Consider the following 17,800-nt stretch of genomic DNA (forward strand, 5'->3'; position numbering starts at 1 on the left):
GAAAGGAAAGGAAAGGAAAGGAAAGGAAAGGAAGAGAGAGAGAGAGAAAAGGTGCAATAGTCACCACCATGAGTCCACAGCACCCTCAGCAGTCACTGACCTGTCTGATGTTCTGTCCGGGAGGATTGCAGTCCATGGGCCTTGGGCCTAGGCGCATACACACGAGGGTTAGACCGGCAGGACGTGCATCACAGAGGTGACAGTGTCTCCCGCAGGTAGAGTCCTTGATGGCCAGAGCAATGTGGTCTCAGTGGTTAACTATGTTTCTTGCAAGTTGAATCATATCACTACCTTACAGGGAGCTGGCGGAAGTCATTGCTAAACCACTCTCCATCATCTTCAGTAAGTCGTGGAGAACAGGAGAGTTTAAGAGTACAGGAGAACTTTAAGAGTTTATTTAAAATTCTTGAAAATAATAAACTAGATTGTGTTTATTACTGGACAAAAAAACTCACCAAACTATGGGGAACACTCTTCTCTTTTATTCTAACATTAATGATTAAGATATTCCTAACTTTAGAATTCTCAGAAAAGGAAAAAAAGCCACCAAAACCAAAAACTAAACCAACACCAGACATATTACAGGTTATGGTTTTCTCATAGCAGTTATAAAAATCTAGTACAGCATTTGAAAAACAAGTTTATTCTTTCAAATTAGGGCTGTGCTTTTCAGTTAATTTACAGTCTGACTGTAAAAGTTCCTTTTGGGCAGAGTGCCCCTGAATCTCTACTAGAGTATTGTTTTTCAAAGAGAAAACAGAGTGGTTTATGTTGCTGTGTAAGCTGGAAATGCTGGTTTGTAGACACATTATTTGACACTTCACAGTGTGAAGCTATTACTAATTAAACAGCCTTGTTTTATGAAGTTTGTGAGCTGCATGAAAAGTTTAGAAAATAGTGTCTATGCTTAATGCAAACAATCCAAGGTTAGACAACAGGTGTTTATTTATTCACAAAGCTCTGGGAATTCAGGTTAGTTCCATTTTGTTGCTTACCTGATTACTTGAGCCTGTTGAAGAGCTTTTATTTAAGCTTTTTTTTTTTTTCCATTAAGAACTTCACAAACTCTCAATGCAAAGTTAGTAATCTCTGCATAGTATTTTTTTCTTAATGCTTGATGGTGATGCTATGTGACGTGAATTAATATGAAGTTAATGTACAGTAAATGCGTTAGAAGAAAGATGATTGAACTACTTTGATGGAATCTGTTGGTAAAATCATACAAGGAAGACAGAGAAAGAGATCAGTGAAAAAAATAAAAGAGAAACAGAAGAGGAAAATAAGCAGTAGAAGAGATCAGAGAAACATTTAATGCAGACAGACATCACGAAGAAAGCAAAAGACAAATAATTCTACCCCAAAAAGTGAAGCACCTTCAAGTCACCTACAGCATGCAGTGTTCCAATCTGTCTGTGATGACAGGACTGTCCTACATAAGCCTAGCTTTAGGCAAATGTCTTCTTTGAAAACTGCTTTTCTAGGGCACCCATTGCCTATGTAAATTCTAGCTTGCAAAATCAGTCCTCTAATTCCTGTCTTTTCTATTGAGTTTATAGCAGAACTACATCTTTGTAAGTCTAGTGATGTATATTGTAACTTTTTCTTTGTGAGGAGGAGAGTTTCAAAGCATAATGAGAAAGCGGGCAGTTTCCTATGTATCTGCTGATCTACTGACCTTTAGTGTCCTTTTACCTTTTGGTAAAAACATGTATTATGTAGCTGAACACAAGCTGGAAGAATGGTAATGCTGAGATGAGTCTTCTTGTTTCCATACTTAGCTAGCACACTGATTTTATTTTCCCTTTTATGTTTCTTATGTTTATAATGATAACAGAAACTAGAGTTTTCTCTGGAAATGAAGCTAAATGGAACATAAATGTTTTAAATTCATTTCAATGCACCTAGATAGTCTTGTCTCCGAAGTAGAAATCTGAGAACGTTCTGACTTTATAGTAGGAAATTTCAGATATTTAGAATGAGTTAGTCAGTGTTTCTTCAGAGATCCTTAGTTGCATGAACAAGCCAGACTGTTCTCATCAGCAACTGTTGTTTGCTTTTCTAAATTCAGTGAAGTTTTCTGTATCAGTCACTTACTGTTTTATCTTGGTTATTCAGTTTTTCCTGCAGTACAAATATATTAACACGTTCAGAATAACAGATACCAGTACTGTTCCCTCAAAAACCTCATTATTATTTTTGCAAAAGAAAGTAGAGTTTGTTCTTTTGCAAATGAGGGCATAGTATTTAATTTATTCCTACCATGGCAAAAGGTGCATAGATAAAATAACATCAAGGAGGAGTTCTTCAATTTGAAACTATTTCTCCTATATAAAACTCATCTTTGTACTAAACACTGTATGTAACATTGGTCTAAACATGTTTTAAGGGTAATAATTGTTGTTTTTTATAAACAGAGACCAGCATCTTCCACAGACACTGTATGCAGCTTTGACTTAGATAAAATGAAGTCAACACGGAAAGTAATGACATTTCTTCATGTCTCTCTTTATCTGCATTTTAGCTTGAGTAGATAGAACGAAAAGAAATCCAGTCAAGTGAGATCTGGCTTATGGCACTGGCTGCTGGAGTCAGGCATTGTATTGCTTGTCTCCTGTTGCTGCTAGAAATTTATGTCTTGAACCATGAAAGCTGAGGCACATGTTTCCTCTAGGGCTTGGAAGAACTGAAAAGGTAATGGAAATGTTTGCTTGGGATGCACACAAACTCAGTAGGCAGGTTGTGTATTTTGAAGATATATTTAACAACAGTAGCTCTCTTTCAGACATTCTGGGGAGTAACACTTATCTCTCATATCATTTGAAGCATGAGTTAGTCACTTTGTCACTCAGTTCAGAACAACAAAGTAAAGTGAAGTGCAGCATCACTGTCATTCAATTCCTTGGCACAGGTACAAGGCACAATGTAATGGCTTGTGGTAGCCAAACGTGATGTTAGCTGCAGAGGCAGAAGGCCCCATTGATTTCCCTTTTATTCCGTAGAATATGGTAGATAATTTCCAAAGAAAATATGCCAATACAGCTGTTATACTGCTGATAACTTGTCTTTTTTCTGTGAAATCGCTTTTAGGCTTGGTACCTGCCTTGAACATGAGCACTACATCTTTGCAACATTGCTGGATTCATTTGAAAGATACCCTGCTGCTGAACCTTGGAAGGAGTGCTGCTGAATTTTAAAGGCTTTTTTGGATTCATGCTATGATCACCGAGGCAGTTTTCAGAAACAGTAGTGGAAAACAAGTGTTGCAAAAGTGAGGATAAAGGTAACTTTCTTAGCACTAACCTATCATAAGCACAGTTCAGTATTCAGCTGGCTCTCCTCTGGTGTTCTAATAATACCCTCACTGATTACAACATTTTTAATAGAACCATGCTCAGCTAGTATCTCCAAAGAAAGCAAATATCCATCCCACTTAACAAATTCATTTGTGAATTCATTTCAATTCAGTGGCAAAACAAGGTTTCAGATCTCTGTGCCCCCTGGGTTCTTGCTTACTGCTTGAACTAGAAAGGGAGTTCTGTTATCTCAAGCCAGGAAACATGCTTTCAGATTTTACCTTTTTTTTGTTTGTTTGTTTTAATACTGTTTTAAGGTGTTATTTCTCTCTAAAGAACTGCATGATTTCAGTTCAGAGGAACACTTGCTGCAGTCTTAAAAGTATACAGCGATCTCTAATTGATCAATGCTGTCTCCACGATGTGAGTGTTAATTGTGGAAAAAAAAAAGAAGTTAGAAATGTCAATAATAGCATGATGATCTCAATTACGATATAGCCATTGCCATGTTTACATGACAAGATGTGGTAGTTTGAGCCTGGCTGGATGCCAGGTGCCCACCACACCGCTTTACCCCCCACCTCCCGAGAAGCAAGCCAGGGAAGGGGAGAAAATAAGATGGGAATCTCGTGGGTTGAGATAAAAGCAGTTTAATAAATAAGCAGCAAAGCCGCGCGCGCGGGAAGCAAAGCAGAAGCAGATAAGCTGTTACTCTCTACTTCCCATCAGCAGCGATGTCCGGCCACCTCCCGAGAAGCAGGGCTTCAGTACGCGTAGCGGTTGCTTTGGGAAGGCCAGAAATGAATCTCGCCTCCCCTTCCTGCTCCTTTCCCCCAGTTTATATTCCTGAGCTGACGTCATATGGTATGGAATATCTCCTTGGTCAGCCTGGGTCAGCTGTCCTGGCCATAGTCCCTCCCAAGATCATGCCCACTCACAGCTATTGGTGAAGGTGGGGGAAGGAATGCTGGAGGGACAGCCCCGATGTTGTGCAAGCGGTAGTCATAATATTGATATCAACAGTAAGCACAGCACTGCAGGAGCTGCTGTGGAAAATTACTACCGTCCCAGACCCACTACAGTCTCCACCCCTTATTCCATACCATTTATGTCATGCTCAGACAAACCATCTTAACAATCCATATACATTCTTATATACTCTCAATCTTTCCAGAGGCTTGTGGGTGATAGGGGATGTGGTATATCCACTCAATGCCATGTTTCTTTGCCCAGGAGTTTATGAGATTATTTCGAAAATGAGTTCCATTATCTGATTCAATTCTTTCTGGAGTGCCGTGTCGCCACAAAACTTGCCTTTCAAGACCCAAGACAGTATTTCGGGCAGTGGCGTGGTTGACAGAGTATGTTTCCAACCAACCAGTAGTTGCTTCCACCATGGTGAGTATATACCGCTTGCCTTGATGTGTTCGTGGTAGTGGTCCAACATAGTCAATTTGCCAGGCCTCACCATACTGAAAACCCAGCCATCGGCCTCTGTTCCAGGGAGACTTGATTCGTGTGGCTCGCTTGATTGCGGCACACGTTTCACATTCATGGGTGACCTGTGTGATGGCTTCCATGGTCAAGTCCACCCCTCGATCACGAGCCCATCTATATGTTGCATCTCTTCCCAGATGTCCTGATGTTTCATGGGCCCATCGAGCTATAAATAGCTCACCTTTACGCTCCCAGTCTAGATCTACCTGAGCTAGTTCAATTTTAGCAGCTTTATCTACCTGTTGGTTATTCCATTGTTCTTCATTGGCACGGCTTTTTGGCACATGAGCATCTACATGACGTACTTTCAGAGTCATATTTTCCACCCGAGCAGCAATGTCTTGCCATTTTATGCCCAAAAACTGTATCTCTTGTGCAGGTCCCTTTACTTTGTTTCTTTTTATAGCAAAACCAGCTTTCAGGAGAATCTGTATTATTCTTTTCCCTTTCTCAAACACTTCTTCTGCCTTGTTGCCCCATACAATTATGTCATCAATGTACTGTAAATGTTCAGGGGCATCACCCGTTTCCAGCACAGTTTGGATTAGACCATGGCAAATAGTAGGACTATGTTTCCACCCCTGGGGCAATCGATTCCAGGTATATTGGACACCTCTCCATGTGAAGGCAAATTGTGGCCTGCACTCTGCTGCCAATGGAATTGAGAAGAATGCATTAGCGATGTCAATCGTAGCATACCACTTGGCTGCTTTTGACTCCAGTTCATACTGGAGCTCTAACATGTCTGGTACAGCAGCACTCAGTGGTGGTGTCACTTCGTTCAGGCCACGATAGTCTACTGTTAACCTCCACCCTCCATCAGATTTTTTCACAGGCCATATGGGACTATTAAATGGAGAATGAGTTTTGCTAATTACTCCTTGAGCCTCCAGTTGATGAATCAACTCACGGATGGGAGCCAGGGAATCTCGGTTCGTGCGATATTGCCTCCGGTGCACTGTCCTGGTAGCAATTGGTACCTGTTGCTCTTGAACTTGCAGCAATCCCACAACAAAAGGGTCTTCTGAGAGGCCAGGTAAATTAGAGAGTTGTTTGATTTTCTCTGTATCTACAGTGGCTATACCAAAAGCCCATCGATACCCCTTGGGGTCTTTGAAGTACCCTCTCCTGAGGTAATCTATGCCAAGAATACAAGGGGCCTCTGGACCAGTCACAATGGGGTGTTTTTTCCATTTGTCCCCTGTTAAGCTCACTTCAGCCTCTAATACAGATAATTCTTCACATCCCCCTGTCACTCCAGAGATCCAGACAGAATCTGTGCCTCTATACCTTGATGGCATCAATGTACACTGTGCCCCTGTGTCTACTAAGGCTTTATACCTTTGTGGGTTTGATGTGCCAGGCCATCGAACCCACACAGTCCAGTAGATTCGGTCATCCCTTTCCTCCTCCTGGCTGGAGGCAGGGACCCTCTATTTCTGTTCTTCATCAGAGTATTCGCTATCTGATCCTTGCAATTGCAGACCTGAAGTCTCCTCATTGGCTTCGAAGGAAGTAGTTGCAGTTCTTCTATGTCTTGGAGATTGTTGATTGTCCTCTTTTGTTTTGGCAGCCACTCTGCTGACAGCCCTCTTGGGCGGTCCTTTTCTAACAGCTGCCTTCCCCCTTAGTTCACGTACACGCGCTTCTAGCTTAAAAGTGGGTTCACCATCCCACTTCCTCATATCCTCTCCTTGGCCACGCAAAAAGAGCCAGAGTTCATTTCGCGGTGTACTCCTGCGTCTGGGACTTCCCTTTCCCCTGGTCGGGACAGTGGATGACTGAATTCTTGAGGCAGATCTAACAATCAGGCCATCATCCCACACTGATGAGGAGGTGCAGAGGCTCTCTTCATAGTTCTGTAACCAAGAAGATACCCTCTCCACTGTTGGTATGTCCATGTCTGGATGATACACCATTGCCAGGATATTAGAATATGTAGCTGGGGCACTCTGGATCACTTTTCTCAACATGGCCCGTGTACACTGGACATCGTCTGGATCTGTGGAGGCCTCGACATTATCCAGATCACCATAGATGACTTCCAACACAGCTAATTCCCTTAGATATTGGATCCCTTCATCAGCTCTAGTCCACTTTCCTCGGGCATTTACAAGGTCTTCCTTGAATGGGTATCTTGCCCGTACACTTGAGAGGAGTCGTTTCCAGAGACTACAAACTGAGGTTTTCTTTCCAATGCCTTTATCAATTCCCCGGTCCCTAGCAAGAGATCCTAGCTGTTGGGCTTCTCTGCCTTCCAATTGTTGACTGTCAGCCCCGTTATCCCAGCATCGGAGCAGCCAGGCACCAATCCGCTCACCTGGCTGGCGACTGTAATCTTTTCGCATATCTCTAAGTTCTGTTGAGGTGAGGGACCGAGTAGTTTCCATTTCCTTTTCGATTTCTCTCACTTCTCCTGATCTCCTTACCGAAGGACCAGTTTCTTCTTCTAGCCTTTCCTCTTCCTCCTCGTCTGCCCTTACTAATCGATGATATGGACTTGACCTCCTTATCCACTGCTTCTTTTTCACTACTGGGGCAACCACTGTGGTTGTTGTTTGGTTCCCTGACTCAACCATGGTAGTCTCAGGTATAGTTTGAATTTCCACCTCGGCCATAGTTCTCTGAGAGGGCTGGACTGCGACTGACTCAACTATGTTGGTCTCAGGTACCGTTTGAGTTTCCATTTCAATCACAGTTCTCTGAGAGGGCTGGACTGCGACTGACTCAACTATGTTGGTCTCAGGTACCGTTTGAGTTTCCATTTCAATTACAGTTCTCTGAGAGGACTGGAATGCAGCTCGGTAGGCAGAGGCTAGGCCCCAGTATAGTGCCTGAACCTGATGGGCCTCATTAGGGTAGGTAAGACACCCTTCTATCAGGTAGCGTGTCAGTAAAGCAGGGTTTTTTATCTGTTCAGATGTAAAATCCCAGATTACAGGAGGTGATAACCGTCCTAGGAATTTGCCTAAATTCATCCACATACCCTGCCACCCAGGGACTGGCCGCTTCAGGGGGCATTTTAACATGTTTCCATCGCAAATTTGTACTCTCTGATACCCAGATGACTCCAGATTCCACAAGATATATAATATACCAACCATGTTAATTAGTAATATTAAAACTCTCGTATAAGGGTGACTAAGGACCTGGGAAGTCTGTGTAACAGAATTGTCTAGATCAGTCCGAGCTGAGGAGAAAGAGGTGCTTTGCCCCATGGCCTCCACAAGATAGCTCCCACAGCACACTAAATTCATCAGTAACAGAATGAGACTTGCTATTATTATTTGGGCCATCATGTTCCCAGGCCCTTTCATCCTCTTCAAAAAATTATATAGCCAGCTTAGCAAAGCTATTAAGGTTAAAGCACAGCCGAGAGTCAATGTTAGGAGCATCATGTTCCCAAACATTAGAAAGTGTAAGATAAGCTGCATAACAGCAAGGCTCCGTGACCAGCACAGGAACTTTGCTCTCATTGGTTTACTGTAATTGCAATGCAGTTAATGTAAATCTGCTATTATCTCGCCCCACGTTGGGCGCCAAAAGGGCTGTGGTAGTTTGAGCCTGGCTGGATGCCAGGTGCCCACCACACCGCTTTACCCCCCACCTCCCGAGAAGCAAGCCAGGGAAGGGGAGAAAATAAGATGGGAATCTCGTGGGTTGAGATAAAAGCAGTTTAATAAATAAGCAGCAAAGCCGCGCGCGCGGGAAGCAAAGCAGAAGCAGATAAGCTGTTACTCTCTACTTCCCATCAGCAGCGATGTCCGGCCACCTCCCGAGAAGCAGGGCTTCAGTACGCGTAGCGGTTGCTTTGGGAAGGCCAGAAATGAATCTCGCCTCCCCTTCCTGCTCCTTTCCCCCAGTTTATATTCCTGAGCTGACGTCATATGGTATGGAATATCTCCTTGGTCAGCCTGGGTCAGCTGTCCTGGCCATAGTCCCTCCCAAGATCATGCCCACTCACAGCTATTGGTGAAGGTGGGGGAAGGAATGCTGGAGGGACAGCCCCGATGTTGTGCAAGCGGTAGTCATAATATTGATATCAACAGTAAGCACAGCACTGCAGGAGCTGCTGTGGAAAATTACTACCGTCCCAGACCCACTACACAAGATTGTGTTGTGCATTCAGTAACAGCTGCAAAATTTTTCATACTTAATATCATAAATATTGAAAAAAGATTTTTAAAGAGTAATATCTTTATTTTTTTACTTATTCATCCTCATTTCCAGTATGCAAAAATATGCTTTAAGTGGGGGTTTTTTGTTGTTGTTTTTTTTCTTTTATTCATCTTAAGAAGCTGAGGTTCTGATTCCTTACAATGTCTTGTAGGTCATGAGTTAAAATAATCTGAAGCTACACTAACTCCTTGTTTGTGTGTTCCCAAGCTTTCAGCACAACTCCCTGCAGCATTTTCAGATGCCTGAAACTGGAGGGAGGGAGGAGAGGGAAGGACATGGAGAGCAGTAAGATGGCATTTAGGCGAACCATATCCTTGTAGAGTAGAGAATGGGCTTCCTTTCAAAAAAAATATTCTCTTTGCACAGATAATTACTCTGAGCACAAAACAGCAGGAAAAATAGTGCATATCTGTTTTTTCCATGTGAATGTTCCCTTTACTCCTGCAATGATTTAGAGGCATGAGCCACTCTGTGGTTTTTTTGTTACCTGGAAATTAACCCATTGCATTTTGAGGAAGGGGAAATGTTCTATAGTTGTACATATAGGGCTTACTGTAGTGGTATGCAGGGATATGGATACTTAATTCCAGTGCCCTTCTTAAATATTTTAATAGTGGACTTTCTTTAGATGACATTTACAACTGTTTAGAGAAGACTCAATTTCCCTTTGGGAAACACTTTGAGCTAAGATACAAATCTCAAAAATGAATGGCAGCACAGCCTTCTGGGGAATCAGACAGTCCTCCCAGTTTGGTGTCATCAGCCAACTTGCTGAGGGTACACGCTGTCCTCTCATCCAGGTCGTTGATGAAGATGTTGAAGAAGAATGGCCCCAGAACCCATCCCTGTGGAACTCCACTGGCCACAGGCCTCCAACTTGATTCTGGGCCATTTATCATCACCCTCTGGGCTCTGTCATTCAGCCAGCTCTCCAACCACCTCATTGTCCACTCATCCAAGCCACACTGCCTGAGCTTTCTGATGAGGATGTTATGAGAGACAGTGTCAAAAGCCTTGCTGAAGTCAAGGTAGATGACATTTGCTTCTCTCCCCTCATCTAGCCAGCTGGTTATGCACTCATAGAAGGATATCAGGTTGGTCAAACAGGATTTCCCCTTGGTGAAGCCATGTTAACTCCCCTTGATAAGCATCTTATCCTTCATATGTTCAGTGATAACATTCAGGATTAGTTGTTCCATCACCTTTCCAGGGATGGAGATGAGGCTGACCGGCCTGTAGTTTCCTGGGTTGTCCTTCTTGCCCTTTTTGAAAACTGGCATGACATTGGCATTTCTCCAGTTCTCAGGCACTTTGCCTGTCCTCCAATATTACTAAAAAATGATGGAGAGAGGCCAATCACATCAGCCAGCTCCCTCAGCACTCTAGGATGCATCCCATCAAGACCCATAGATCAGGGTCCATGAAAAACAAACACATAAAAAACATCTCTGATAGCTAAACTATAAATCTAAAATATTAAGAAAAAAACAGTAAGGTGTTTCAAAGTTATGAAGATTGCTCAAATGTAAAAAGACTGAAAATGCAGCCAACTAAAAATATTCTTCTTAAATCTATCTTCTTTAAAAATATATTATAACAATATTTCGTCAGACTTTTCAGCTCTGAAGACATCAGACCCACAGTAAGAGTGTGAATTGATAATAGTGTGCAACAGTATTTTCTATCTGTATAATAAAGATTTACCCATAGCCAAAACATGAATATAAGGTTCTAAATGTCGGCCCTAGGAAGATAGATCTGACATGACAGTCGCTGCATCGGAAGTTCTTATAGTGTCTTTGGATTGGTTGTTGCATAACTATTATATAGTCCAGTAGAATGCCATTGTCTGAAATATAACATTTTATATAACTTATGCAGGCATTAATTATTGCTAGTACACCATGCTCTTCTTCTGCATCAGTGCTCTTCTGATTATTCTGGGGACTAGTGTTAGTATAACCTGAAAGTTTTTATAATATATATTTTGTGCATTTTGCACTATATAACATAAATTGGCAAAATGGAGGTCTTTGCAGTTGAGTTGAGAGCTGAAGTGGTGGACTAAACTGTCAGTGGGGAGGAGCAATGGGAAAACTAAGTGTTTCTCTGAAACTGCCCAGAACAGAAATTCTGATACTATTGTCCTTGAATCCCTATTAGTCTTTAAGGACATTCACTTTTCATATCCATTGAACCTCATTTTATGCTGTTTGTCCTTATTTTAAGATCCTACTAAACTGCACTCAAAGATGACTGAATACATTCAGCACTTTCAAAATATCAGCTTACTCACTTGGCCACAGGTATGCTATCTCACTGTTAACAGGACAAATCATCCACATAATCGAAACTGAGAGAGAAGCTGTCTTGCCAGATGTTTTCTAAAAGGTATTTCCCCTTAAGAGAGTGATTAATCTCATCCAACATTCACCATTTATAAGATAGGTGTCTAAGTTAGTTGTTTGTCATCTTTTTATGAACAATAAGGAGAGATAAAACTCTCTTAGATGTATTTTGAGTTTGATCAGCTTCCAGAAGTGCTTGTTGCTTTCCTTGGTCTCTGAAGAGGCTTTGATATCTAGTTTATCCTATACACCGATTTTTTAAGTAGTTACAGTTAGATGAGATGAAGTCCATCATCAACTATACCAGATTGTTGTGCAATAAATGCAGTCTATTGTGATATGAATTCACTTTGCCAGTTGCTCAGTTTGGCCAAATAAAACACGGTTTAGAAGCAAGCTACCAGAGAACCAAGACCAAAGGACAATTTTCAACATCTGGAGCACTTGAGGATCTGTTTCTCATCTACAAGAACACATAGATCCACCTTCTTATTCCTATTCTACTGATATATATTCCTGTAAATCTGATATGGTAGTTATAACCAGTTGAATTAGAAAAAATGACTTACATTTGTGTTATTATTGTGGTCACATTGTAAATTGATAGTCTCTGTTTTCATACCGAATTTTTGTCTTCTCTGCTTCTTATGTTCTGGTCTCATAGAATATGTTTTGCTATAATTTCACATGCAAAATAAAGCTGAAAAACTTCTTTTGGGAATATCCATGTGAAAAAACCTGTTTTTTTGTCATATATTTTACTTTAATGACTTGTGGATCTCTGGTTTATTTGATAACATGGTTATATTAAAAATAAGACATATGGATTTATTCCTACATGGAGCTAGGAGCAGTGACTAAGCTCATTTGCATGTAAGAGTCCCTTACACCTTCAGCATGGTTTATTTCCAGGACTTGGTTCATCGTTTGAATTTGCATCTCTAACTTAGCAGAGGCATTCAGGATTTCATTATCTGTGTGCCTTAAAAACTATGCTAAAATCCTTTATTACTAAAAGGAATTCAAAGCAATGAAACTTTAAATACAAATCCCTTGAGCTATTATGTAAGTGTCATGTATTGCATAAAATTTAAATTAAGTAATAGTAATAGTAAAGAGAAGTTAGGCATGGAACAAAGAGATTTTCTATACTAATTTGAGTTTGTTGTGTTTAGATCTCCGAAGTTCCTTTAGAAAATGAAGGTCAATGTTGTCTTAATTGCTTCAACTTGACTGTTAATGTAAAATTCATCTTTATGCTCTTCATCATCTATCTATTTGACACAAGTAACTCTGCTCTATTTCTAAACATCTGTATAAGTGTACTGGGTTCATACTTTACTAGCATGACACATAAATCAGAGATTTTGGATTTCTGTATTTTGTGCCTCTGTTGTTTCTTGCTTGTGTAACAGTTGTAAATGTTCACACAGGATTCAGATGACAAATATCTAACAGGAAGAAAATATCTTCCTTTTCCTTGGCCTCCAGAGAAACTTGCTTTAATTTTGTATACACATCCATATTTGCATAAATGTGCATATATATTTATTTTATACACACATTATATATTATAGATATTCTTTCTTATAGTAGAAAATATTTATGTTATATGTAAATACATATAAATTCTTTACGATCTATAAAAATATATGGGACAGTTAGTTGCTCCTTTAATCAAATCCAGTTGAATCCTAGCTTGGTGAATGCTTAACATCTCTTTATCTGGTTAAGCTTAAAGCAGTTTTCTAAGCTTTCTATGACTGTGTTTAAAAATGCTTGATGAGAGCCATTTGCTTGAGTTAGATTTTTAAATATTAGAAGTCTATGAGCAAATTACCATCTATCCTCTTTATAGGCAATGGAGAGGAAGTAAATTATCTGGCTTATGGATATTCATATTATTATTAATTTTTAAAGATTCTGATGTGGTTACATGAATAGTAATCCCATGTTACTGAGTCATGGAACTTAGTCTCAGTGTGTTTTTGACCCTGTAGAGCTCAATTTCTGTCTCTTTGCAAGAGAATTTTGCCTTCTGCCCAAGGTGTGACAGTCTTTGCAAGCAGGTTTACAAAACAAGATTCATTGAAAGATGAATTGACACACCACCTCCCTAACTTTTTTTTTCTAAATCTGTTCATCCAAAATGTGTGTGGCTGTATTCCTAGCTCATTTTTTTTATTCAGACCATCAAGATATTTGGAGAACTACCATTTCTACAATGAAAATGATAAGTTTAAAGCAGAGCTCTTAAACTCAAGTTCTGGTCACAGTTCTTTTGCTACTGGTAACTATCTTAACTGCATCTTTAAATACACTTTTACTCTATATGATATGCTTTTTAGTGAAAAATTTAGTCAGTAGAACATAGAGTTTACCTTTTTTCCATTTTACTCATAGAAAAAACTTATTGTTTTGTAGACATAACCCTGACTACTATCAATTGACATATTTGTAAGATACAGAAAGCTATTTTAATGATTTATTTCTTTAATTCTTTTTTTTTTTTAATTCTTTTTAACTATGCCTGAAACATCATTACATGAAATCAGAGTTTTTGTTGAAGAACAGTGCTATTCTCTGGAATAAGAGTGCAAATTCCATTTTTCATCTTTAGGTAATTCTTTATCTATGTGTGTTGTAATTCCTACATTTTGTACTGTAACCATTTTATTTTTCATAAGGAAATTAAACTGTTTGAATGGTTCTGCTTCTACTTTTCCAATTTATATTACCTAAGCTTAGATAACTCCTCTACGCTGCACACAGTCTTCCTTCTTGTTAACTGTACTTAGAATTCATAGCACTTTTCAGCCATGAAGTAAGAAAGAAGTAACATTTAATATCAACTTGATTTGAGCAGTCATTCATAAAAGCTTTTAGTTTTGATTAGAATGACAACGGAGTCAATTCTTAGCCTTTACAGAGCTTGCTGTACACTGAAAATGAATAATTTCCATGAGCTTCTCTACACCTATGTGAAATTATAAAGAAGAGACAGAGAATGGCCTGACATCCAGTTTGGCAAAGGAGTACATATCACATTTTGTGCAATTAACTCTACATAGGAGCTAACAGTAAAACTATAGGCATTTAACCTAGTAACTAATTAGCACATAGACACCAATGTTTAAATCTTAAGCAGACTTGAAATCACAGCACTGGAGAACGATACTATTATATGAACTTGAGTCCATTCTTGGACTTGTTCTTAGCAGATGAACTGTCTCTACAGTTAGTTAATTTCTTTCTGCTAATTAATTGCTTTACTTCTGTATTTATTCTACAGACTCATGAACTTAGTCTCTACATAAGTGTAGTGATTTTGTCTGGGCCAGGTTTTCGTAGTGGGGATCTACAGGGATGACTTCTTTAAACAAAGAGATGCTAGAAGCTTCCTTTGTATCTGACAGGGCCAGTGCCAATCAGTTCTAAGACTGACCTACTGCTGACTAAGGCCTGGCCATTTAGTGAGTGTTCCACCTCTGTGAATAATGTATTTGAGAAGGGGAAGAAGTTGCTGGGCACATGCTAAACTGCAGCAGCAACAGGAAGTGAGAATGTGAGAACAACTTCTCTTTCTCTGAAGACATCAGCATCAGTGGAGAAGGAGGTGGAGGAGGTGTTTAGGCCCTGGAAGAAAGATACTCCTGTGAGCTGTGGTGAAGACCATGGTATGGCAGCTGTGCCCCTGCAGTCCATGGAGGACAACAGGGGGGCAGAGATCCACCCAGAGCCCATGGAGGATCCCACACTGGGGCAGGTAGATGCCTGAAGGAGGCTGTGATTCTGTGGGAAGCTCACCCTGGAGCAAGTTCCTGGCAGGACCTGGGAGCTCGTGGGGAAAGAGGAGCCCATGCCAGAGCAGGTTTGCTGTTGGGATTTGTGATGCTGCAAGGGACCCATGTTGGAGCAGCTGGCACCTGAAGGAGTAGGGAAATGAGTCTCTACCCTAAACAGGCAGGAAGTAAAAATTTGGTTTGCTTTGGTCATTTGGTTTGGGTTTTTTGTTAGTAACTCTTACGAGAGGTATCCTGGGGATCTAGCTAGTCTGAGCCTCTATAAATCATTTAATACAAAATGCATTGTAACAAACAGGTAAATTACCGGTTGCTCTGGCAAAGTGCTTGTTATTATGTGATCCTATACCTTCAAACATTTGTTACGAAATCTTTACAGTTTCATTCTGTGTTACTTTTCTACATCCCATTATTTCCAAATACTTCAACAAAACATTTGATATGTTAGTGGCAGAGCCATTTTCCATCTTTATAACCATTTTAGTACTAGTTAGGCTGAAACATAAAGAGAAAGCTGCCAATAACTGTAAGAGGGCATCAGTCCAAGCAATAGATCCTTTTGCAGGAGAGCAAACACCCAATGTGCTACTGTCATTTTGAGGGCCTGTTTTATCCTTTTCCTTCTCTTTCTGTGAGGTCTCTTCCTCTTCTTCCTATTCTCTTTGCCATCTTTATCTTGTGAGTTCCTTACTGTTGTGTTTTTAATGTTTTCACTTGTTTCAGCAACTTAAGAAGACAATACTGGGATCAGCCTGAGAATGAAATGCTTTTTCTTGTACAGAAATTAAGAAACATGGACAAGACCGATCTTTTTAGAACTTGCTTCTACATTTTGAAGATCTATGAAAAAGGAAATGTGCAGACCAAGATGAGATATTCCTGCTTAATAATAATAATAATTATTATTATTATTGGGACCTACAATAATAATCACCGATAATGATTAAATCATACATATTACAATTAATATATATTATTATGCAGATAATAATTAACATTATAATAAATAAATTAAATGATAATATATAATGTAATATTGTTAATTACAATAACTGCAATAATAATTGCAAGAATAATTATAATTATTAGGACCTGATGGGATGCATCCAAGAGCACTGAGGGAGCTGGCTGATATGGTTGCTAAGCCACTGTCCATCATGTTTGAACAATCATGGAGGACAGATGTGGTGCCTGAGGACCAGAGAAAGACCAATGTCATGAAAACCAAAAAGAGAGCGGGATGACTGAGAAAATTACAGCTAGCATTTTAAGATCTCCCTCCCCCATCCCTCCTGTCTTCACAGGCCCACCTCACTGCTCCCTATATCTCTACCTCCTCCCCCAAGAGGGAGATGTGGTCAGTCTCTCACAGATGAACTCTGCCACTTCTCTCTCCTCAGATGAGGATGACTCCTTGCATTCTTCCCCTGTTCCAGTATGGAGTTCCTCTGCTGAGGCCTCATCTGGAGTCCTGTGTCCAGTTCTGGATTGCCCAGCTCAAGAGGGACAGGGAACTTCCGGAGAGAATCCAGTACAGGAAGAAGATACTCAGGGGTCTGAAATATCTTTGTTATGAGGAAAGGCTGCAGAAACCAGGGCTGTTTAGTCTAGTGATGAGGAGACTGCAAGGGAACAAATATATATATATATTTACAAATATCTAAACGATGGATGTCAGGAGGTTGGGACATCGCTTTTTTTCTGTTGTATCCAATGATAGGACAATAGGTAATGGGATGAAGCTGGAACGCAAGAAGTTCCATGTAAACATAAGGGAAAACTATTTTACTGTGAGTGGTACAGAACACTAGAACAGGATGCCCAGGGAGGTTGTGGAGTCTCCTTCTCTGGAGGCTTTCAAAACCTGCCTGGGCATGTTCCTGTGTTACCTGATGTACGTGGACCTGCTTTAGCAGGTGAGTTGGACTAGAAGATCTCTAAAGGTCCCTTCCAACACCTACCATTCTGTGATTCTGTGATTCTCACCTTCAGGCTTGAGCTTGAAATTACCTGTGGACTTCTGGAATGTCTACTTTTCTGTTTAAAAAAAATGTTTTCTTTGTATGTTATGAGAGGTTATGTTTATAGCTAAAAGATTTTTGACTCTCTGAACTAGAAGAAGAAAACAAACTCTGATGTCTCAGAATCTGCAGGACCACATTACAAACAGGGTTGTCAAATAAAAGGGCAACAGCGCTACTGACTCATGTAAACAAATCAATTATTTCCTGTTTTTCAACAGAACAGTAAGAAGGAACATTAAATTTATTTCTTACTTGCCTAAGCAAGATAAAAAAGATTTTACAGTTTTTCTATAAAAGAAAACGTTAGTACTTTCTGTGACAATAGTTGAAGGAATTCCTAAGGAGGAGCCCTGCCCAACACTTTTTTGTGGTCATCTGAGAATCTCTATTGTAACAACTAACATCTACAAATGGAGCTTGTGTATCACTCCAGCCAATAAGAGATGCTGTCAGCTCACAAATTCCTGCTGATACAATCCATCCATTATATACATGTTTTTTTCAGCAAAATCCAGGAAAGAGAGGTACCCATGGTAAAAGAGGGTGAGTTGAAGATTAATTCAGTAAACCGCAATTATAGAATCATAGAACAGTTTCAGCTGGAAGAGATCTTTAAGAACATCAAGTCCAGTCTTTGTCCTAGCCCTATCAACCAC

This window comes from Colius striatus, chromosome 1 (assembly GCF_028858725.1).
Source record: "Colius striatus isolate bColStr4 chromosome 1, bColStr4.1.hap1, whole genome shotgun sequence".
Taxonomy (NCBI): Eukaryota; Metazoa; Chordata; class Aves; order Coliiformes; family Coliidae; genus Colius; species Colius striatus.